At 48.6% G+C, this 23691-nt stretch overlaps 1 protein-coding gene across 2 annotated transcripts in view; it reads right to left on the bottom strand.

Moving 5' to 3' along the window:
• The window catches only part of TRPC5 (transient receptor potential cation channel subfamily C member 5), a 104817-nt gene extending 82739 nt beyond the window's left edge, over positions 1-22078 (bottom strand). The window contains exon 1 of one of the 2 annotated variants that reach the window (XM_021525254.3): positions 21927-22078. The gene's annotated coding sequence lies outside the window, so the exon portion shown is untranslated. Of the gene's footprint in view, positions 1-20553; positions 21691-21926 lie in introns of those variants that run through there. The other variant, XM_085570526.1, reaches the window with a different exon arrangement.
• Between the last annotated feature and the right edge of the window lie 1613 nt (positions 22079-23691).

The following is a 23691-nucleotide window of genomic DNA, read 5'->3' as shown; positions in this document are numbered from 1 at the left end:
CAGTATTCATCCTCATGTTGTATGGGCTGGAAATCTGCAGCAGAACAGAAGTTATTTGTTTCATCCTTGTGACAGCAAGTAGTAACTGGGCAGGATACCCCATAAATACACACACATATATTCCACACTTAACAGGTGTAGCAGTACTTTGGTGCCTGTTGAGACAAGCCCAGTGCCAGAGCGATCTGGAGTGCAGCAAGGGATGGAAGTGATGATAACAACTAGAAATGTCCCATATTACCAGGGAAAAACCTTATTTTAAATACCCACAGGGCTACTCTGCCACACATTGAAAAATCTGCAGAACAGTATCTTGGAAATCAGTTCTTGGTCTTCCTAAGGGGAACTTCTCACATGGGCATAGGATGGTTTTTCCCCCCCAAGGCCTTGTCTGCAGTACACCTTAATGTCACTGCTTTTTTATTTTCATACTTTCCTTCATCAGGATATTTTTCTAAAATATTCTCCCATTTTCTTCTGGATTTAATTTCACAGTTTGCTGCCCTGTTCAGTTGATTCAAGCCACCTCAGCTTTCAAGAGACATCTGAGGTAAGGCTCCTCAGTTTCTTTTCAGAAGAATTTTATTTTATATGCTCAGAAGAATTTTATTTTATATGCTCTGGGGTTCAGGCTCAGCTACAGTATAACTGCAGGGGGTTCATGTTTAAATTGAGATGCATTTCTTTGGCTGCAGGAGTGGGCCTAGGCAAAGGAAATGCACAAATCCATAAATAAAGCTTGGCACGATTTCCCTGCTCTACTTAATGCCGACATTTACAAGCTCTGTTTTCCCAAACCCCTCGCTTCCAAATTCCTGCACCTGCTAATTTGTTAATTCTGTTTTCACTGAGTTTAGACTTATGTATTCTTAATTATGCTAATGAAGAATAAACTGCTTAAAATATTAACGTTTTGCAAACCTTAAAAAGAAAACAGTTAACAAATACCTTGCCCCTGGGGTCTGTCTTAACTGTTGGATTCACAGACCAGTCCAAGGCATTCATTTTTCTCTCGAGGAGATGTCCTGTCCTCCCTTTCTCCTTTCTCCTCCCTCCCAGGTCCCTTCTGACGCAGCCTCGCTTTCTCCTTTTCAGTCTGACCTCTGCTGGGAGGGAGAGCTCGCAGTTAAATGAAAATCACCCCAAGGTGGCCATTACCTCAAATGCCTCCACCAGTTTTCTTTTTCTCTCTTGGTGTTGATCTGTCCCCTGCGAGGCTCTGCGAAGGCTCCTTGCCCTGCTCCCTTCCAGCCATCCTCACAGCCTGGGCATCCCTGGGGTGCCCCAGAGCTCTGTGCCCTGCTCCCTCTGTGCTCCCTCTGTGTTCCCTCTGTGTTCCCTCTGTGCTCCCTCTGTGCTCCCTCTGTGTTCCCTCTGTGCTCCCTCTGTGTTCCCTCTGTGTTCCCTCTGTGCTCCCTCTGCCAGGCAGGAGTTACAGTTCTGGCAGAGGAACGAGCAGGACACAAGGTGAGCTCCCTGCAAGGCAGGAGCTGAGCTCTGCTCCTCATGTGGCAGACAATTCCCTTTTTCTGACCCAGAGATGGGGCAACTGAGCAACTGAGAGGAGTTTTAAAAACTTTTATTCTATTTTCAGTCTCATCTGAAGGGTGAGACAATACAGATGCTATAATTCACACCATCACAATCAGAAGTTACTATTTCCTAATTACAATACACTATAAGTGTTTCTTGGCCTATCAGCTTTTGCCACACCACCCTGTAAATGCCTTAAAGACAATCATCTAAAATTATTCCTCATGGGTCCTAATACAATATATCTTTCATAGTTCTATTTCTCTCCCAACAATGTCTGTCCTAGTCCACGGCATTTCAAAGTCAGCATTTCTCATCCTCAAGTTTGCATACAGATGCACACTGTGTGGGCCTTCTGTCAGGCACTGAGAACTCTCCACAGATCCATTCCCCACATTCATGCTCCCACAATTCCACCAAATTGTCCTTTGCTCTCCCTGAACATTACTTTGCACACCTGCTTTATCCTTTCCTGGCTTCTACCTAAGCCAAAGGTCAGATCATGGCAGCCACGCACCAAAATTGTGATTTACTGCACATAAAAGGGCTGGTGAGCACTGAACCTGCAAGGAGGAAAGCTGACTAATTGCTTCATTTCCCCTAACAAGGACTGCCTGCAGAACGTCCCTGGCTGCCTGAGGTTTCTTCCTATCTGTGCACTCCTGATAAAAGCTGTGCTTTTTATGCTGCCAGTCTTTCCTGAACGTCTGCGTGGAGCTGCTAACTCGCAGCTTACACCGTGTAGGATATCGTTCTCACCATCTCCCTGACAAGGCAGCATTGTTTCTTACAGGACAGATGGCTCACAAGATACTGATCTCTGCCAAGGGAGCAGCACTGCACTGTCTGCAAAGTGCCTCTGAAGTGACTCTGAAAGCAACTGCTTTGGCATGAAGAGTGAGGATAAACCACACCAAGGAGCAGCATCACTCCCAGCAGAGTATCAAGGAGCTGCTCACCCCAGGAGAGCCTTCCCCAGGGTTGTGTGCTCCCCTAGCTGCTCACAGACTGCACCACTAGTCTAGATTACAGTGATCATGCCATGCTTGTCACTTCCCTGGGAGTCTAGCCACACTTGCTGGGGTTTATTTTCAGCCCTCAGCCTTGGGAGTTCAATAATTATATGAGAATGTGTTCTTCTGGGAAAAGGGAAAAAAAAAAAAAGTTTCTAGCCTCTGGGGTGTGAAGTAAAGAGTGTGAGTCACAGAGTGAACTTCATTGATGCAGAAACCAGACAGAAAGTGTCCCAAATTCTCTGGGTTTAAAAATCTCCTAACTTTAAGCCAAAGTTTGCAGATTTGAGATGCGGGACAGAGAGGAGAAATGGGCCTTGGAGCCCGTGGACTTGGCAGAACAAGAATCACAGAAACAGAGAGTCATAGAACATCTTGAGCTGGAAGGGACCCACAAGGATCAACCAGCCCAACTCCTTGCCCTGCACAAACACCCCAAAAATCCCACCCTGTGCATCCCTGAGAGCACTGTCCAAACACTCCTTGAGCTCTGTCAGGCTTGGGGCCGTGACCATTTCCTGGGAGCTGCATTTGGGGATGCCAGATCTTCTCTGCAGGCTGCTGCACCTCCTCTCAAGTCCCTTCCTGGCTGGAAAAAGCCCCATGATGATCCTTGCAGCAGGGGATGTGCCTGTGCTCTGCCCGGTAGCAGGTCAGGGTGACTGGCACTGTGTGCCCTGGCTCAAGCCCACACACCTCAGGGATTGCCTGCTCTGCTATTTATAAAGCTGGGAGGGTGTTATCACTCAGCCTGCACAGTGCAGAAGCATCACTGGTGTTCTCCGTGGAGGCAGTTTTGTAATTCCATTAAATCATTCCAGATAGAGATTATCCACCTTGTTCACATGGGGGGACAGAGGATCCCTTTGACTCAATCCAATACAGCAGCCACCAATTTAACAGCACTTTTGGCAGAGGAGAAATGCATTTCTGTACAGGCACGGCCTATTGAAGCTTCTCTGCTGCAAGACACCTCTGTTGCTGCCACACTGAGCTTAAAATCAGCTGTAAAATATGCTGCACACTAGAGAACTTTATTTAAGCACATTCATAAGCGTGGCTACAGACAGAAATGCAAACAGAGTGGATATCACCAGACAGGCACTATTTTCAAAGGGCCCTCCTCCTGCAAATCCCTGCCAATGACACATCTGGTTAGGGAGCCCTGACAAATGGGAAGCACCATCACCCCCATTTTCTAAGGAAAGCAGAGCAAGAGACACTTCCAACTTTTGAGAGAATATCCAGGGCAGGAAAGAACCTCATTGCACTCCACAGCTTAACCACTGACTGACAGTGCAAGACTGCAGTGCAGAGTGAGACCTCCCTGCTGATGTTTTCCCTCAAACAAGGCACTGGAGCAGCAGATGTGCAAAGATGATGCACTGCTGGTCTCTTCTGATGAGCACTGCTCTTTCAAATCCTCATTTTCTTTTGGTTTCCTCTTGCTTCTTCATCTGAAATCTTCCATCATCTATGGCTCTGAAGGGTCTGAAAATTCAGGGATATCTGATGTTTAGAGAGCTACAGGAGATAGCAGACAGCCTGGAAAGGAACAAAGGGTTTGAACAGTCCCATCTATCTCTGTGAGGGGTTTAATCCTGGAGCATGACAACTGCTGGTGACAACTCCAATCCTTATACAGCAGAGGAGATGAAAGTTACCAGTTTGCATTACTTTCCTTTTTAGCATCCTTATTATCCTTTTAACTTCCATGTTTGGGTGGTGTCTGAAGACACCCCACCTATTTGGCCCTACCTAAATGGAGCTACATAAATAAAACTTGTGCAAGAAGTGAGCTGTGATTAAGGTGTTCACTGAAACACAGGCAACAGGCAGAGAATTTAAGGAACTATGCAAAGTGCTGGAGGGACCACTGCAGATGTCAGGCATCACTCAGACATGGTTTCACCTGGCGTGTGTTACTTTTCCAGCTTTTGCTTGCTCAGGCTGACCCCCCTGCTGGACTCTGAACCACCTCCTGCTGTGACCACAGTGTTCAGAACGTAATCCTCCCTTCCCAGGGCTGTTTCCAGAGCTGTTTCCAGCTCTCAGCACAGGCTGGGGCCAGAAGTGTCAGGCTGAGATCCCCCTGCACAGCCACCTGAGCCTTTCTGCACTCCTCCATAGCTCCCACAGGGCCGGGGAAATCAGCCAGAACCACATCAGCCCAGCTGCCCACAGATCATCAGGTCCATGGCAAAACAAGCAGAATTAATGTGCAGGAGATGAGATTAGTGCCCAGCTCTGCCCTGACTTTGGTTTCTCACACCAGTGATGGGAAGAGCCTGGTGTTCCACCAGAACAGGGTCTGTTAGGAAGCACACCCCACCACATGTGGCAAAATAATCTGTGGGTGGCATCCCTGAGGTGCCTGAGAGCTTCTCTGGGGTTGAAAAGTAATCAGGACTCTCAGTGGGACTCTCAGCAGCAGCTTTTGATCCATCCCACAGTCCCATCCCAGTGACTGGAGATTGTTCCACTGCCTTTCTGGGCAAGCAGCTTTTCTCACCTGCACTTCTGCTTGCTCCTCTCATCTGGTTTCAGGGTGTGAGGCACCACTGGTGCCTGCAAGCAAGCACAACCTGCTCCTGGTTGCTGTGACAGGAACCTGTTCTGTTCCTAGAATTCTTTTTTTTTTTTTTTTTTGCTTCTTCCTATTTTCAAGAAATTTCACTGCACAGCTCTCCTCTTCAATATCAGCACTCTTCTTTCCAGATATAGAAAAGCAGATAAAGTGTCTGATTAAAAAACAGATACAAAGGGCTAAACCCAGCTTGTATAACAAGCAACTGGCAGTGATAATGAATGAAGAGCTGGGGATTTTTTCCCTTACTATTTCAATGGACATTGGCATAATGAGCATGTACAGCTCCATAATTTCAAGCTCTACGGTTAGTTTTACACATTTCCTTGTTCATGTAATTAGCTGTTAGCATTCTTGAACATTGTCCATTAAATTTCATTACCCACAATCTAGTTTTCATAGAACAGCAAAAATTACTACAGAAATAATATCCATGGAAGGCATGTTACATGCATCATCAAAAGGGAAGAGTGGGACTTTCCTAAATTCTGAGCTGTTCCTAGACAGACTGTATGATTGAAATAAATACTGAGTCTGATGTTGCTTCTGTCACAAATCTAAAATTAATTCTTTGACTCTTTTGGATTACCCTGCATCCCTGCTAGCTTAATTACATACAGGACTTAATTTGGATTCACCAAAAGTATTCAGGTTCACAATTTCCTCGAAACCTAATTTTTCAGGTTTCTTTCTGTAACTGTACTATAGGAATGGGTTTGTATTTAGTAGCTAGTTACCTCCATATGCATGGAAAAAAACAAACCAAAACTATTTTCTTCCTCTGATGAACTAAGGCCGAATTCTTCTCAATGCACTGAGGTTATATTCCCTGGATCCTGCATTTTGAAGTGCCATGAGGGATCTGGTTTTTGCTTAGTGCTGCAGTACTTGCAGCCTGTCTGATTTTCCTCAGCTTCTTCAGCCTGTTTCTCTGAGATTTCCCTGCTCATTTATTACCTTTGCCAGCTCAGCTCTCCAGTGGAAAGCCAGATTCAGCACCAACTTTCCTGTCCTCTCCAGCACTCTGAGGAGCCCTTGCACTGTTTTCTTAGCTGGATCTTGCTGCCAGTGGTGACCTCTTTTCAATTCTGTCTTAAATGCTTTAGGCCAAATTTTCTATTTCCATTCTTTGCCTACCTTTGGCCCAGGTCTGACTCCTTCCTCCCCATCTTAGGCTGAAAGATTTAGCTGGGGGTGTGAATTCTATTTCCATCTGTCAGAGCTGGGGCAGCTCTCTGCTGTTCTTTGGGCAGTTTTCTTTATCTCTCCCACAACCCATCCTCCCTCCAGGAGATCTCTCCTGTTCATGGGACATAAATTATTAATTATCTCCTGTTCATGGCCAGTGAGTGTCCCTGCATGGCTGAGAAAATTCCATCATCCATGGGGAGCTGCTCTGCCCAGGGGAGGAGCCAAACATTCCTACCTGGATCCAATCTGACCTGGGAACAGCACAGCAGCCTTTGCCCCCTGCATTCCCAGAGGAGCAGCTTTATCCCCACTGCATTCCCAGAGGAGCAGCTTTCTTCCCCCTGCATTCCCAGAGGAGCAGCTTCCTTCCCCCTGCATTCCCAGAGGAGCAGCTTTATCCCCACTGCATTCCCAGAGGAGCAGCTTCCTTCCCCCTGCATTCCCAGAGGAGCCCAGGCCCATCTCCCCCAGCCCTGGAGCTCCAGAGGAAAACTCCCCCCTTGTGCAGGATCCTGCTCCAGCAGAAGCACAGCTGGCACTGCAGGAGGGCTGAGCCCCCCTGGGATGGGGCTGTGTCACCTCCCTGACACACAGGGGACAGGGCTGCTCTGACTCTGGCAGGGGGTTTTGTTTGTTTGTTTGTATTATTGCATTTATATTCTTAATTTTCCTAGTAAAGAACTGTTATTCCTGCTCCCATATCTTTGCCTGAGAGCCCCTTAATTTCAAAATTATAATAATTTGGAGGGAGGGGATTTACATTTTCCATTTCAGAGGAGGCTCCTGCCTTCCTTGGCAGAACCTGTCTTTTCAAACTGAGACACTGCCAGAACTGCAGCTCAGGTCCACCTTTGCTGATTTCTGATCAAAACACAGAGGAGTGGATTTTACCAGCTGCAAGCACCTCTGGGGAGCACAAGCACTGCTCTCCTGGGCAGCCCCTGCAGCCAAGCCCTGCAGAACAGAGGCAAACAGCCACGTTCTCCAGCTTTCACCCAGGCAAGCATGGAAAACTACAGACACCAGCCATGCCCTGATTTTAGGTAGTGCTAAGTCAGCTGCTCACCCATTTGGCTCCATCTATGTGAGCACAAGTATTTTCTTTCTCCCCACAGTGAGCCAGGGATGCTGCTGCCACTGCTCATCCCACAGATCCCAGGGCAAGGAACTCATCTTTTGTCAGCAAGGGGGGGTGCTCCAGCTGGACAGAGAACTGGTGCAGCTCTTAAATGTCTCTGCTCAATCCTGGTGCACTGAGGAATTTCTCCTAGAAGAAAAACTCAGAGTCTCCTGCAGTTAACTCTTCCCATGTCAACTGAGTATGCATCCCCTCTGTGCTGGAATCCTGAGGATTTCAGACTTTCTGTGCTGACAGACACTGACCCCCAAGAGAGCATTGCATTGACCTGAGGCCATGGGGAAGCTTCCAAAATGGAATTACAGAACTGGGATTATGGGTGTGGAGTTTGAATAGAAGTGTGTGACATCACAGGGTGGAAAACTTAAGAGTTTAAGGGCTTAGGATATAATAATATATATAAAGCAAGATGGAGGTTTTAGGGCAGTGGCTGGTCCTTCTTCTCCATGGGTTTGGGTGGTTTTGTGTAATTGGATAAAAAAGTCCACATTGCAGGCCGTGGGTGGTTGGTTATTGGGTTAAAAGTAAAAATAATTTAGATGTCATTTCTTAATTGGATACTTTATCCCTAAAAGGCCTTGGAGAGAGAGAGAGAGACAGGGCTCCATTTTTAGTTTGTTAAGAGTAAAGTGCTGCAGAGCTCAGGGTTTGTGAGACTATGACAGAGATAAGAACTAATAAACATCTGAGTCCCAACAAGAAATGCCATCTAGCACATTTAATCCCGACCTTGGCAAAAAAGAAGCAAAGGTTCCACACACCTATGGACTAATCCAAGCATTCTGTGTTCGTTAGTAAACTGTTACTTGAATGGACAAATTTGCTTTTTTGCCCTGGATTTCCATGATGAAGAGAAGGAGGACCAGAAGCCATATGGACTCTACCCACATGATCATGGTGACTACAGCTCTTCTCTCTGTCCTGCTTTTGCTCCAAGCTTTACCTTAAAATAATTAAAGGTGCTGCTTGCTGCTGACCCGACTGACCCTGGCAGCTGCTGTGCATCCCACCCCGCACCAGTTACTGCTGTATTTGCCCCCAGTCCCACCTGTCTCCTGCCCTCCCCCTCCTGCCATGATGGGAGGATGGCACCTCAGTCCTTGTCCCACCCCCAGGGCCTTGAGGCTCCAAGAGCCATTTATTCACAGTGTGCAATTTGGAGGGACTCCAAGTTGCAGATGCTTCTCTACTTCAAGTCTTTATTTTTCCTCCTGGTACTCTCAATTTTATTTCATTCCTGAGGTGTCTCAGAGCAGTGCACCCTCACTCAGTCATGGATGATTTATTTTCCTTAGTAAAATCAAAATATTTTGCTAAGGGTATATTCTGTGCCTCAAAACTGGTTTTGGTCAGATTTTTTTTTTTTATATGAGGCTTATTAGCCAGTTTCCCTTTATTTGTACTTTGAGTTTTCTGTGGTGCTTTTAATGACAGCAGCACTTAAACTCATCCTGAATGCGCTGGGTCAGGTGAAGCAAACAGTGTCCCACTTGTAAGTGAGAGGCTCTCTGAAGCCAAAAAACCTGCTCAGCAAATCATCCTCCAGTCCCAAACCCTGCTGACTTAGCCAAGAAACCATGGATCACCTTCCAGGGGAGCTCCAGGAGAGAGGGGTCTGGGTGAAAGATGCTGGACTCCTCCAAGAATTTCCTGTATTTCAGGAGAGTTCCTGAGACCCCTTGCAAACCCTCAGCAGGATAGTCCAGGATGTCACACTGTGACTGACAACAAATGTCACTTGGCTGACATTTCAGGTGGGAGAAAAAAATCAAAGGCTACCCGTGTGTTTCCCAGATTTCTTTCTGGACTTCAACTTTCTACAGAAGAAAAGGAAGGGCAGCGACAGCTCCGGGGATGCTGCACTTGTGCCAAAGATCCCACAGACTGCTCTGCTCACAAACACACCCAGCACGGCCACATAATGCCACAAGAGTGAGGGGAAACTGCCACAAAGTGTTCAGCATAACTCAAGAATGTCCTCCTTAAAGCCTGGAAAAGGTGACATGTTGGAATCTGTGGTATTGATGATTCCGAGATTGTAGAAAGTCTCTGTCTGTCAGCCCCGCTGCCAAAGCAGAGCCATAATTGGTCTGTGCTGGTTTCCAGGTTGTTTATTCTGTTTATCTCTACCATGTTCTGCTGCCCTGCCCAGCTCTGTCCTGCAGGGCAGCGTGTGGGGCTCTGCCCTCAGTGGGATGTGACAAACATTAAATACCAGAAACTCCCTGGGCTGCATTTACAAGAACGTGCCAATATCTGTCACCTACGTTGGACAGTGTGTCCCCAGCCTGAACCAACAGAAAAATGCCAACACCACAGTGAAACATGGAGGGCATGAAGAAGGAGAAAAAGGACAAGGCACACCCAATTTCCTCCATCTTGTCCCCTTTGGACCCCTCATCTAGAATCCTAAAATTTTACTTTTGCACCTGTGCCACACAATTATTGCTTATATCAAACACTGAGAGCTTGTAATCCATCCTTTAAGATTGAAAACTCTTTTCCATGGACAGAGATCACAGCCAGTGTCTCTGGGGGCTCTGTCCAGGGGGGTTCCTGACCCCTGCCAGGGTCCCAGACCTGCCAGGGCAGCCAGAGGGAAGCTCTGGATTCCCACAGTGCCACGACTAAAACAGACACACACCCCACCCCTCCCTGGGGGAAAACCCCAGTTGTCCACCCTGGTTTGTGCAGTGCTAGCACGGAGCCACGCAGCTCCCAGATCTGTCCTGGCTGGTTCAGAGCAGCAGTGACAGCTCTGTTGCAGTGCAGCAGCAGGTTTGCACTCGCAGATGCTGAGAAATGCAAACTCAAGGTGACTCCACTTCATGGATTGCATTAGCATCAGCTGCAAACCCTCAGGGCACGCGGCACAGCCTGAGCAGCAACATCAGCAGCTGCAGCCCTGCAAGCACCAAACCACAGGGAAATGCTCCCTGCTCACACCTGGAATGCAGGACAACATCTCAGGGAGTGTTTGCAGCCTGCTGGGCTCAGGGCAGAGGCACTGAACACACCGAAGGTAGGAGGGGTGAATATTGCCTGGTACAGGCACCTCCTACATGACATTATTACTTTCCATTAAACTGAACAAAAATACCCAGGTTCTGGAAACACTGTCTCATTGTAACACCTGCATGATTGGATGAATAAATCTGTTTTAATTAACTGCCTATTTTATAGTAGGCTGTAACAAAATATTGTGAGAAAGTGAGAGGCTGATAGTTGGCTCTGAGCTTTCAAATAACCCTCTCCTAATTAAATCTGTATATATTTATGTGTCATTTTGGAGCACAAAAGCACTTAGACCTATCCGTTCGCTTAACTTCCTTTCCTGTTTTCTTTTCTAGTGTTAGGTATTAATTTACAATGCTCTTCCTTCACTTTTCTTCAGCCAGAACAGAGCCAAATTGTTTCAAATGCATTTTGTGCACTCTGAATTTCACTCTGCTTATGCAGATCCACTTGTCTTGCACACTCCAGTGACATAACTCCTAATTGCACAGCTAAAACTGAAAAGAGAAGTCACTATCCTGGACTCCTTCCTGCTTCTTTTGCACTTGTGATGCCATTGACTAGATTCTCCAAACTAAAACTCTTCTCCAGCTCAGCAGGGAAGGTGTTGCAAAGCTTTGGGAGCACATCAAAGCATCTCTGTGCACTGCTGCCCATTTCATGTCCCACCAACGTGGTCTGTCACATGCTGCCACTGAACTTCTTCACTTCTCAGCCCCAAAGCCTGCTAAGCTTTGAGTTAAGTCTATTGTCACTCTCACTTTTGAGCTCTATCTGCCTTCCTCAGCACCCAAAAAAATAGGAAAGAGAACAATGAGGAGTATGTCTCTATCCATGCATCAGCAGTGCTGTGCTGGGCTTGGGTGTGTGCTGCCTTAGGAGAAGTTTAGAACCCAGTGAAGCACAAATATGGACCAAAAAAGGATCATCTCCAGGTGATTCTGTGCAGAAAACAGAGTGTTGGGTAGCAGGAAACATTGAGGGGGCTCTGCAAAGACTGTTTTGACATTTCCCTGGAGGGTGAAGATGCTCAGGTCGTGGAACATTCCTGGGCTGTAACAAACACAAACAGGATTCACTCTTGCCACAGTCACACACTGCTGGGTTTTAATATTTCCTTTGAACTAAAGCTGTGCTTTTCTACCCCATAAGGCCTCCTCAGCTGCCCAGACTGGAAAGGAGCTGTCAGCAGTGCTACATCCTGGCTGGTCAGTGGCAGCAGATGACTGGGCTTCCACCAGGAACAGCCCATCACCTTGCAGCATCCATCAGTTCTCAGGGATTCAAGCACATCAGCAGTCATGCTCCAAACATCTAAAAAAACTGAGCTGCTCCTACTAAAAATCCTGGTATTCAAACACCCCTTGTGTCTCCAGCATCTCCACTGCACTGGGGAGATCCATGTGGGATAGGAAAATCCTGCAGGCTGAGGAGGCTCTTTCAAGAATTCATTTTTCAGGTGCAGAACATTCTCTTTAGCAGCAGCTCTTGATAATGATAATTGATCCACATGGATTAAACAAGAGTGTTGGATGAAAAACATTAGATTGGTCCTCTGGTTCCAAACCAAGACAAAAAAAGAATTTAAATGAGGCACGAGCAGCTCTACTTATGTGTTGGTTAATTTGGAAACAAACCAACAGACACACAGTACTTTTGAGCAGCATCAGTTACCACGATACTTATAAATTATCTTCCCTATAAAAGACTTCACTTCCACTGAAGAACTGCCCATACTCTTCACTTTTCCTATCTGAAGTCTCAATTCTTTATGACTTGATTCCCCATTTAGTACTCACGAAGGCAGATTCTGTGCACTGAGATTATAAAAGATGAATAAAATGGGACTCCATCCATCACAAAATCCACCCAGCAGGATGGTGCCCCTCATGTATCCACATTTTTAGTAGCACACTGTTCGTTTGCTTCTGAGCTAATCAGCTGAACTCGGTGACAGCTTTGTATGGCACAGCCTCAAGGAAGGAAGAAACCTGGCTTGGACTTCTCAATCTTGCTGCTGTGTTTCTCTTTCCTTGCCTGTAAAATGGGTGGGAATGCTGCTAATCTATCCTAACTCCACGCTAACAGGCTCAATCCATAAATCCGATTTAAGCCGCAATATGGGCACAGTAATAATGCCATTAACATACTTCAGAATTTCCGGAGGTGAACAAGAACTGAAAGCCTAATTTGATTTCTTTTTTTCAACTCTTCATTCTCTTCACAATGCTTCAATATTTAAGCACAGGAACATGCTCTGGACCAGGACTCAGTGCTGTGGATGCTCTCTCTGCATGCCCCAGCTGTTCCCATTCAAGCCTGGTGATCCCTTGGAAAGGGAGGAAAACCCACCCTTAATGTGGGTAACAGCTCTCACCTTGCCAGTGTGACCAGAGGGCATTTGAAAAGGCTCTCAGGCTCAAGCATCAGTGACTGGATCAAACAGAACCACATCCTGTGGCTGCCCAAAATCTCCTACAGGCATCATGGAAAATTAGAGACTATGAGCTGGCAAAAGCATGTTTGGCCAAACATCCAGGAACACCAGAGCCATTTGTAGAACCTGGATCAGGGATTGAAATGGCCATTAGCAAGCAAAAAAAACCCAGTGTAACTGTTGTTGCTGTGAATAACCTGACAGCAGAGACTTGACAGGTGTTTGTGGTTATATCCTGGTTTAAATGTTGGAACAATCAGGCACAGCATCCTCTCACAGCCTCAGTGCTCCAAGTTTGGCAGTTAAAGCACTTCAGCCAAGCAGAATAACCAGATTGAAGGACTCTGAGAGGGGCTCTGCAGTAGGACTGTAGGAATCATTCCTCTGTGACTCTCAGCAGCTCCTCAATTCCCTTCACCTCAGTCTGTCACAGCACAAAACATCACATGGCTTTTAGCCCCATCTGTAACTCCGTGCTTCTAGAGGGCTGAGCCTGAGCTCCTGCCCAAACTTCTGGGCTGAGTCAGCCCCCATTCTGGGAGGGACAGAAGGATGCTTCTGAAGAGGTCCCTGGCACAAGTCAGATGTCCCTGCTGAATGTTCCTTCCCCTCTGGTCACTGAGGGGAAGCTCTGTATGCAGAAGCAGCAAAAAACAGATGCTCTGATGCTAAAAAAGCAAACTGACAGAACAGTCCTGAACTGGCCTGCCCTGCACAGGTCAGTGACACAGGAGAGCAAGCCTTGTTTCATTGGTTTTTGCAGGAGAGAAAGATTAATCCCAAAATGTACCGGAAGGCCATGGCAACAACATCACCCTTTCATTACACTCCAAATGCTTCACCCTGAATTTTGGTGCTATCACATAGCATGCCCTAAGAAATAATGAAAATAAATCTTTAGAGGACAGTGAGAACATCTGAAATAAAACATTGCTCTTCATGCCCAGATCTAAATCTTGCTAAAGTCAGTGGAAATTCTGCCATTTCTCACTGTTGCTCCTGTGCTCACCGAAGGGTCCTTCAGTTTTCACCAACAATTCAACCCATAGCCAGCCCCAGGACTGGTGAGAGAGAAGAGTTCCCTTCAGCCTGGCAAGAACTGGAAATTCTGAGAATTTAACTCAGTCTTGGACTGGAAATGTCCCCGAGCAGGGACCAGGCAGAGCTAATAACTCTGACAAATCTGATCTTTACTCCCTAGAGAAAGACCAGTGTTGGTGGCCTGAATCCCAGCCTTTCCTTGTCTTTCCCCAGCTCTCTGCTGAGAGATTTAACTACCAGGCTCTTGGATTCTCTAGATGCTCCTCTTTGCATAAATAATTTAAAACTTTGAGAGCTTGCTGACTGTTATGTTTAAAGACTGGAGTGGCATACCAGCAATCTGTATGATTTTTGTAGGACGAAACCACTTATTTTAAAGTTTTGCTCCATTCACGAGTACATTCAAATCTTTGTCAAAATCAGAGGACAACCCAGAAAGATCTGCTCATCTGTGTGCTTCCTGACCCTCTCCAAAGGTGCATGACCAGTGCAGATGGCCATAGATGTCCAGATACAATCTCCAGATTTTTGACTGGAGATTGTCCAGAAACCCTTGTATGTAAAACACTTCTAAAATATTGGAACCCAGGCCTGGTTCAGGGGCTCCATGTGGTGGAAAAGTCTCTCCTCCAGCCCGAGCTTCCAAAGAAAGGCTCAGCAGTCTCTGTTGTTGGGTCTCAAGGCAGTTTATTGCAAGTTATCTAAAAGATTTTCTCCTGGGGCTGCTGTGGTTTGCTCACAGCTCAGGCAGAGGCACACACACACCCTGACATCCTCTCTGACCCCGACTGCTTCTTCTCTCCCACCCAGGGCTGCTCCTCTCTTTTATATGGTACATTACATGTTACATGGTTACAGTTTTTCCCAATGCCTATTACCTATATTAAATAGTGCTTTTCTATCTTTTATATGGTACATTACGTGTTACATGTTCACAGTTTTTCCCAATGCCTATTACCTATATTGAATGGTGCTTTTCTGCTCTAAACCAATCTGTGAGTGCCAACATCACCAAGAACATGGAGGTAAGGAAGAAGAAAGAGGAAGGACAGGGCAGGCCCAGACCCCTCCATCTTAAAACTTCTGACCCCCATGTACAAAACAGAAACCCCCTGTACAATACTAAAAAATTCTTCCCTCTACTTTGTGACTACTTCTACTATAATATTTAAACTTTTGTGACTTCTTGCTCTTCCTGCAAGGTTGGTAACTCATTCCATGGCTCAAACCCAAAATCACAGCTGTTTCCAGCTGCCTGCCAGGGTCTCAAATGCTTCTGACCAGGGCCTGGAACCTCCAAAAATGTCTGAGGGACATTTTGAGTTCCAACACTAAAACACCTCTTTCCTTTCATCCACTGCAGCATCCTGTATTTCTTTTCAGCCAAGCCACTCTTCATCCTATCTTTTCCCAAACTATTTCAGTCAGCCAGGGGTTCATGTGGCTCCTGTGGACAGCAATGGGTTTATTTTTGGGAGGGGTGCCTACCCTTCCCAATTCCATTTTGTGCCAGAGCTGAAGTGATGGCTCGTTGACTGCTGATATTCATACTCCTGTCTTTGACAGGCAGGGCTCCCACTCACCAGCTGCTCAGCCTGTTTGATTAGGTTACAGACAGGGTGCAGGCAAAGCTGCAGGAGATAATGTGGAAGCGGAGCTGCTCCGGCCGTGCGCAGGCGCGGCTCCGCGGGACCACAACAAACCTCTCCCAGCTCCCAGGGTGATCCCAGCACTGAGCTCCTGGGCACCCTGTGGCTGGGGAAGAACTCAGGAGAGCTGGGAAGATACCACTCCAAAGCTGGCATCAGCTCAAGATCCACAGAAAGCCACAGACAAACGTCAGAACATTTGCCCTAGCACCGCAGAAACACAGAGCTCCAGGCTCAAACAAAGATGCACTCTTTAAGGCAGAAGTTTAAAACCTTGTTTAGACCTTAAATCTGAGAAGCCTGGAGCCCTTTTCCCTGCTACAGAGCATTTCCCTGCCCTGATCTGGGTTCAGCTTGTGCCCCTTAAGTCCGTGGCGCAGAGGAGGGACTCGGGGTCTGTCTGGACCGGGACGTGGCACCTCTCTCCTCCTGTGCATCCACGGGGGACCAGGCAGCACCTCAGAGCAGCTGCTGCCCCTGCCGAGGAAGCAGGAGGCTGCTGGAGCACAGGGCTCTGTCTGGGCAGCCCTGGTCCCTTCAGCAATCCCTGGGGAGCCACTGGGCCCAGTCAGCTCCAGAATGGCCCTCATGGACTCTCCCAAGAGGAAATTTCATGTTTTCATGCTGAAGAAAATGAGATATTGCAGGAGAAACAAACTTTTAAGATTCTTCAGAGGTTCAGTCTGCTCTTCCCCGATGAGGATCCCCTGATGGTATTACACAGGACAGAAAGATCTGGGAAAAGGCTTTTCACTATAGCTCCTGCGGGGACTTGGCATCTTTTTGTTCAAACATTCTCTGTGCTCTCCTGCCCTCTTCCATAGATCACATCTTACTTCCCTTGTCCACATAACCTCTTCTTTTCAGTTAGAAAATCCCTCTCTTGCAGCAGATGCTGCTCTTTGAATCAGCCTTCCTCAGGGACCCCCCTCAGCTCCCTGTCCATTCACTCACTGACCACATCCCTGCCTCCAACTCGACCTCACAGGAGAAGTGGGTGACAAGGCCCTGCCATCCTAGCAATCCTTATTCCTCTTGTTCCTATTATGAACAATTTTAGGGAGTGAGGACTATTTTATAAACCTGGAGGTCTTTCCACTTGGAAACTTTCAAATACCCCTATACACATAATACAGAGATTTCCATTAACTGCAGCTCCAGGCTAAGTAAGAGATCAGCACCTCCATTTCGTAATGCAGCACAAACCAGAATGAACAGGACACAAAGAGCGAATGAGAAAGAGGAATTATTTCATCTTCTTGTCCCAGCCAGAGCCCTGAGCCCCAAATGGCTTCATCCTCTCACTGCTTTTGTCAGTAAGGCTTCAGACAATGAAATTCTTGCAGCTTCCTATGTTAATCCATTAATACCTGTGAGAGCATGCTGAAATCTCTATGCTGGTTATAATTCTGGAGCCAAAATAACCAATAAACACTATTCCATAGGCTCTATCCTTCCTCTCTATTTTACTGAGCAGAAAGTGAGCTGCTGTTTTAGCAAGCTGTGCATGTCAGAGCTGGGAGAACACAGGAATGGATTAAATCCATGCTCCTTCTATCCCAGGATGCCATCTCAGGTGATGGGCAGCAGTCTGGGTGCCCTTCTGAGCTGCCCCAACATCCCCTGGAAATTCCAGGGAGCCAGATGTCACACCCAGACCTTCTTCCTTCCTGTCCTCTCTCTGTGCATTGTGAACTTGCCTCATGTTTTTCAACCTGCTTATGCTTTTGCCCTCCACAGTATCCTGTGGTAATGAGCATCACAATTTAATTAGCAGACATGATAGGGAACCCATCTGACTCTATTCAGGTGCTTAAGCCAGTCTTTCCCAAAGAGTGAATCAGATTGCTCTCTAAGGATGAAAAAAGGGATGCAGGACACGTGAGAGGGGCCAGGAAATTGCTTCAGTTCTCACTGGAACATGTTCACTGCACGTGAAGAGGGAGAGAGAGGGAGAGGAGGGAGAAGGGAATAAGGACAAAGCAGCTTCCTGGCTTGACTCCAGAGACTGAGCTGAGAATAAATAATAATACGTGTCTAAGGAGCTAACAGAAACACCCATCATTCCCATCAGCAGAAACCATCCTGCTGCCCAGGTCAAGACTCTTATCATGGCCACTGTGACCAACACCATATAAAATCTGATGTGCCCTAAAGAAAATCAAAAACGGAGAAAATGAGGACCCAAGTCTACCTGCTACTCATAGGCAGAGAGAAATACTCCTTGTCTGTCCAGTTCCTCCCCTTGGCAGGCATCACCTCACAGAAAACACTGCAAGGATGCCATACCTCCAGCCACACTGCACCTGGGGACTACTCACTGCTTCCCAAGGAAACAAATCTCAGGAAGAACACAACTTTTATGCTGAAGGACTCCACACAACAACACAGCAGCCTCTTTGCCATGATGATAAAAGCAGCCAGAACACGAGGCAGGTTATCCAGCAGGGAGGCAGAGCTGCAGGGAACTGATCCTTATGCAGCAGCAGGAGGGGACCAGCCCCAGCTCTCCTCATTTCAACTCTGGATGCCAGCACATCTCTTGCTTCCCCAAGAGGGAATTTAACCTAACTTACCCTGAAAACACACTGAAGCGGAATCGCTCAGAGAGCTGAGAAGAACAACAACCCTGGCCCAGCTTTGCACCACTGCAGCTCCCTCACACAGGGACAGCTCCATCCTCCCTTGAGTCCTAACTGCACTGGGCCAGGCCATCCAAGAGGAGCTGGCTGGCAAGATGCTCTGTTGCAGTGATTTGTACTTACTGGCCATCTCCCTTGGCAGGAAAATCAACAGAGAGCTGCCTTTGCCTTGCTCTGATTTAGTGCTTGTCTAGCTAAGAAACCCACAGTTGTTTAAAAGCCACTGACCTGCTCCGGTACTTCTTAATCTCAACCACACACTGGGTCTGGACCCTTCTGCAGTTATTCATACCAATTCCACATTGCTCGCCAGGATTTCCTGTTCAGAAACTTTTAGGAATCATTTGCTAGCTTGTGCTATTTTTTTCCCCCCAAACTGGACATTGTAGAGATGAACATCCACCCCTGGCAGCACCCTGTCTCTCTGGGACAGGCAGCACACCAGGGTCCCAGCTCTCACCCTCTGAAAAGTGCCAAATGCAGGTGCTGGGATGAACCTGCCCACCTTTGTTCCAGGCTGTCAGCCCAAGCAGCTGCAGAACTCTGCTCTGTGCAAAACCTGCATTTAGGCGCTCGCTCCACACAGGTGCCTCTCAATCCCAGAGATAAAACACCGTGGCAACTCCAGACCCCAGTTTTTTTGATGGCTGCACCCTGTGCTGAACTCGGTGATCCTTGCTAAACATGACTTCATGAATGTCTCATCCTGCAGGTTGGCTTTTTTCTTCTCTTCTCATGCCTTCCTTTCTCTGTCTCTAGCCAGAAATGATTTACATGTTTGTTTACTCTGAGCTACATTCATCTGAGTCATTCAGCAACCCTCTACCCACAATCATATTACAGCAAATTTGGAACTGGAGTCTCAGGGAGTGAATATTATGCTGTTGTCAAAATGAGAGTGGGGGGCCATATTCTGCCACTGGGTTTCAGGAAAAACTGACTTTTGCAAACATGTCAAAATCCAACAGCCTCACAATCCCCTGTGTTCTGCATTTCTTCTTAAAGAAGGAGAAAATCCAGGCAAATTAATTACTCTATATTTACACCAGTTACAGTGTAACAATTAGTAGGATTTGGCTCATTTTGTACAAATTATACTACTGTGCTTGTAGGAATAATCTATTCTGTTTCAAACTAATTTTAGCCACCCTTGACTGCTCTTCCATCTGTTGTAGAAAAAAAAAATATTTGCACATAGCTATTGTGAATTTTCTTCTCCAAGGTATGTTTTCAAGAACTACATCTCTCAAAAAACAACGTAATCATATTCTTAGCAAGACTCATAGCTCAGCTGACAGTACCTTGTCTATTAAATCCACAACATGAAAAGACCTCAGAATTGACATTCTAAGGATTTTTTAAGGTTGCCTGAAATAAATCTTTGCAGAAAGGAAGCTGATCAAAGAATTTTGAGCTTTGCATTACCTTTAATGCAATCCTAGAAGCTATTCAGAGATTCTACCAAAGCAGAAAGGGGTTATGAAAAGTAACAACACCTCTTTAAAAAACATATTACAAAATCAATGAGATTTCCATAAACTACAGAGAAAGCGATGCACATTAAAACAGAAATCATTCTCTCAGAAGCCCAGTAATAAAAATAAGGAATTCTATTAATGTTCTATGCACTTGCAAGATATATTAAGACTGATCAGAGGTTAGTCTCAAGCTCAAGTCCTTTTCCATCTAGTTTCTCTTCACCGCTTTACAAGAAAAAAAAAAAACAACTAAACCAAAAACCAGCACCTCGACCTTTTTCTTTACTTTTAATTCCAGAAGTGTACTCTGTAGCAGCATCTGAGGTGTAGTTCTTGCCTAGGAAGTCTTGCACCTAGCTGACAGTGTATTGATCCCTGCTGTACCGGAGAATAGAAGTGCAGCCAGATGGAACAGCAAAGCCCCACCACAGAGAGCAGTGGGCTCACAGCGGGCCAGGGGTGCTGTGGTCCAGGGGAGCACCTTCATGTCCTCATCCACTGAAGGGTCTGGGGCTGAAGCATTCCTTCAGCTGATAATTACTGCCAAGCTGCATGCAGGAAAACTGGGAGCTAACACTCACGGCCGGAACAAAGAGTGGCACATCTGATAGCACCTAAATGGGGGGTGCTTTTCTGCCTTTTCTCGAGAAACAACACTAGATTTCTTTAGGAGGGAGTATTAGTCAAAATGCCGGTTCCTTTAGTCTGCCTTAGAGCTCCCTGAACAGGCATTTGGCTACAAGTTCCAACAAACTGCCTGAAGATACCGTTTTAACTTCTGAAAAGCATTTTTAAAGCAGCAATACAGTAATTTGCATTTACACAGTACCTGCCTGGCTGAAAAGTGTTCTCAAGGGCTTCTGAGCAGCTTCACGGAGCCCTGGGAAGCAGTGACACACGACATCATTAAGGAGAAGGCAATCAGCACCGACGAAGCCCGAGAGCCTTGCCCAGGATCAGGCAGGATGTCCTCAGAACAGAAAAACCCCGCTCAGCTCTCCCGTGGGGACAGGCACACACACTGAGGCACCCTGACCACAAAGACAATGCTCTTCCCAAAAATCCTTTCTCCCAGCTTTGATCCCGGTGGGTCCCTTCATACTCGGGAGATTCTGTGCTCCTTGATCACCTCTTGCCTTCTGCACAGGGCACTGCATTACATAAGCTCGTTTGCACAGATGCACCGGGCACAAAACTTAGGGTTTATATCTGACCGGCAGAAGGACCAAATATTTTTTACAACACAGTGGAAAAGTTGAGAAGAAGTGATCAAACAGACTGGGAATTCAAAGTGATGCTGCTCGAGAACGCAAGACTTGGTAGGTGACTGTTCAACCATGTTACCTTAGAGCACGGAGAATTTAATGGGAGACTCGCACATTACCATATTCATAACCATGACTAACAAATCTGTTGTCAATGCCACCAAAAATATCACACAAGCAGAATGTTTTTATACCAAAGAGACCACTGAAGTCACGGCTCCATAGTAAACAAATGAACTTATGAAGAGTCTTGAAAATCAGCTCTTTTTTCTCTTTTTTTTTTTTTTTTCCCTGCAGAATTTGATATACTATGAACTGCGAGATGCCTGGTAGTTCAAAGAAGGGTCGACAAAAAAAGCATTTTTCTTCTGCCAGCGTCACAGCAGAGAACACCTCTCCGGTATCACTGCCACCTTTCCCATGCTGAGGGCACCCAGATGACTCCCAGCCAGGTCAAGGGCTGCCCGAAGGAACAACTTAAACCGGCATTTAACCCGCTCTGCGAGGATGCAGGTGGTCGGTGCGTGCTGTTATTTAGGGCAAGGGCAGACAAAACCCAGCACCGTCCTTCGGGATGCGAGTCCCGGTGCTGCCGGCAACTCCCGTGGGGGAGCGCGGCCACGCATCCCGTTCAGTCCCGCATCCCCGCCGGCTCCGCATCCCTCCCAGTCCCGCATCCCTCCCGGCCGGCCCCGCATCCCCTCCGGTCCCGCATCCCCTCCGGTCCCGCATCCCTCCCGGTTCCGCATCCCGCCCGGCCCCGCCGCCGGCAACTTCAGCGGGAGCAGCGCTCCACGCCGGGGCAGGCGGGTGCCGGTGGCTCCGGGGGATGCGGGCTCGCAGCGGCCCCGACCACCCGCGCCCGGCACTCGAGGGCTCGGGGCTCCGAGTCCCGAGAGTGACCGCGGAGCTCCGGCGCCGCCCCGTCGCCGCTCACCTCCGCGCCGCTCCGTCAGGCGGTACCCGCCGGGGTGCCCGCGGGCCCGGGGCTCATCCGCGCTCCGCCGGGCGCCCCCATGCCGCCCGCCGCTGCCCGGCCGGTCCCTACGCCGCCGCCCGCGGCCCCGCGGCTCCGCGCCGCCGGCGGGCAGGGCAGGGCGGCCGCCGCATCGCGCTCCGCGCCCCGGGGGCGGGCAGGGCTGCGAGCCGCCTCCCCGAAATCCCCGCCGGGAGCTGCCCCGCCGCTCCGCCCGTCCCTCGGCGGCTGCGGGCCCCGGGCGAGCCGAGCGGAGCCGAGCCGAGCGCCCGGCACACGCCGCGCCCCCCGCGCCCGCTCCCGGGCACACGCCCCGCACACGCACACAGCGACACACAGCCCGCACGGACACACCCGCACACAGATACACCCCGCACACACACACACAGCCCGCACACAGCGACACACAGCCCGCTCGGACACACCCGCACACAGATACACCCCGCGCACACACACACAGCCCGCACACAGCGACACACAGCCCTCTCGGACACACCCGCACACAGATACACCCCGCACACAGATACACCCCGCACACAGCGACACACAGCCCGCATGGACACACCCGCACACAGATACACCCCGCACACACACACACACAGCCCGCACACAGCGACACACAGCCCGCACATCAACACACCCCGCACACAGATACACCCCGCGCACACACACACAGCCCACACGGACACACCTGCACACACACACAGCCCGCACTCACACACCCCACACTCACACACAGCCCACACAAAGATACACCCCGCACACACACACACACCCCGCACACACACACCCCACCCACACACACCCCGCACACACACACACACCCCACACACACACACCCCGCACACACACACACACACCCCACACACACACACCCCGCACACACACACCCCACACACACACACACAGCCCACACGGACACACCCCGCATGGACACAGCCCGCACACCAACACACCCCGCACACAGATACACCCTGCACACCAACACACGGTCCGCACACAGCAACACACAGCCCGCACGCACACACAGCCTGCACACCAACACACCCTGCACACACACACACCCCACACACACCCCGCATACGACACACACCCCACACACAGATACACACCTCACACACACCCTGCACAGACACACACAGCCCGCACACAGACACACCCTGCACATACACACCCCACACACCGACACACACCCTGCACAGACACACACCCTGACACAGGCCCACACTACACACACCCCAAAACACCCCACACACATACAACCCCCAATACACAGCCCACTCAAACACAGGCCCAGCCCCACCTCACTAATTCAGCCACATCCCTCCTGTATTCACACCCTCACAGGGGTACAGCCGCCCCTCACACACACACACACAGACCCTCATTCAACACACACCTTCACACCCCCACCCACACTCTTTGGGCTGGGAATGGGTGAATTCTCGCCCCAGGATGTGGTGCAGGGCCGTGGCTTGGGTTCAGTGTGAGGATGGTGATGCTCACACCCCAGTGTCATGGCTGTGGCCGAGCAGGGCTCACCCAAGCCAAGGCTGTGCAGTGGGCAGGAGCACAGGGAGCCAGGACAGCCAGCCTGAACTGGCCAAGGGGATACCACAGTGTCCTGCCCAGTACAGGACCTGGGGGACTGGCCAGGGTCACTGATGACTGCTGGGGAACAGGCTGCACATCGTCAGCAAGTGGTCCATGTCTGCACTGTGCGTGC

This window comes from Lonchura striata, chromosome 4A (assembly GCF_050655825.1).
Source record: "Lonchura striata isolate lonStrDom1 chromosome 4A, ASM5065582v1, whole genome shotgun sequence".
Classification (NCBI taxonomy): domain Eukaryota; kingdom Metazoa; phylum Chordata; class Aves; order Passeriformes; family Estrildidae; genus Lonchura; species Lonchura striata.
The sequence above is the reverse complement of the archived record's forward strand: the minus strand, read 5'-3'. Positions and strand labels throughout refer to the sequence as shown.